Genomic DNA, 922 nt, shown 5'->3' on the forward strand with positions numbered 1-922 from the left:
TGGCAAAAGTACGGTGCCGGGTACGGTGCGAACTGTCCGTATATCTCACCTACACTTTCTGGCTTTGCGTTGCACTGGCTCCACGTGATGTACCGTGAAGTGGTCAGAGCAAATTGAGTCAGGCTTCTACGGCTAGCTAGTTACCTTGCAGTAGCTCACGTGCTCCTAAAATTCGTTGAACTTATTATCACAATACCGTATTAAACAAAGAGACCAGTCTTAAGCTATATACCTTAGAAAAGTCTGCAGTCTAAATCACATCGCACACCGTATTTTTCCGAGTGCACAATTGTTTGTTACTTTCTAAGTGTCTGCTGAACACAGGTCAGCCCACTTGGCTTTTGAAACGCACTACTACTGCAACTACTAGAGTTGCAAAGCTACCATAGCACACCATAGGCTGTATGTAATAAGTTAGCTTTGACTATGGTACCAACAGCGTTGTCACAGTGGTAACACCGGTTCCCGTCAGATCACCGCAGTTAATCGCTGTCGGCCTTGTCTAGCACTAGGATGGGTGACTTTCCGGGTCTGCCTAGCGCTGTTGGTAAGCGGGGTGCACTCACTCCTACTGAGTCCAGTTCAGAAGCTACTTGACTGAGAAGTAGCGGCTCTAGTTACGAAAGCTGACAGAGGCCAGGAGAGACACACGCCACTCTGTATCCGCACCCAGACACGCCTATCGGCTGAGGAAGAGACGGCGGTAGGTCCTTACCATTGGCCTGTTCGGACGGTGTAGACTACGGGGCGTTACGTAGTAGCCTCGGTCAGTTAAGATCGTAACTGCCTTATCTGTTTGTTAGGTGTTTTGCTTACCTACTGCGTGATACCTAATTTCGATCACTTTGTGTATGCAATCAGTGTCTTACTCGATTCCTCTATAAAGCAGAAGCTGTGTACCGTCTGGAAACTGAGTGAGGGT

At 48.2% G+C, this 922-nt stretch overlaps 1 pseudogene; it reads left to right on the forward strand.

Moving 5' to 3' along the window:
• The first annotated feature begins 431 nt into the window (after nt 1-431).
• Nucleotides 432-550, forward strand: LOC126337266 (5S ribosomal RNA; annotated as a pseudogene).
• Nucleotides 551-922: the final 372 nt, after the last annotated feature.

The sequence above is a fragment of the Schistocerca gregaria genome, chromosome 2, assembly GCF_023897955.1.
Source record: "Schistocerca gregaria isolate iqSchGreg1 chromosome 2, iqSchGreg1.2, whole genome shotgun sequence".
In the NCBI taxonomy this organism is placed as follows: domain Eukaryota; kingdom Metazoa; phylum Arthropoda; class Insecta; order Orthoptera; family Acrididae; genus Schistocerca; species Schistocerca gregaria.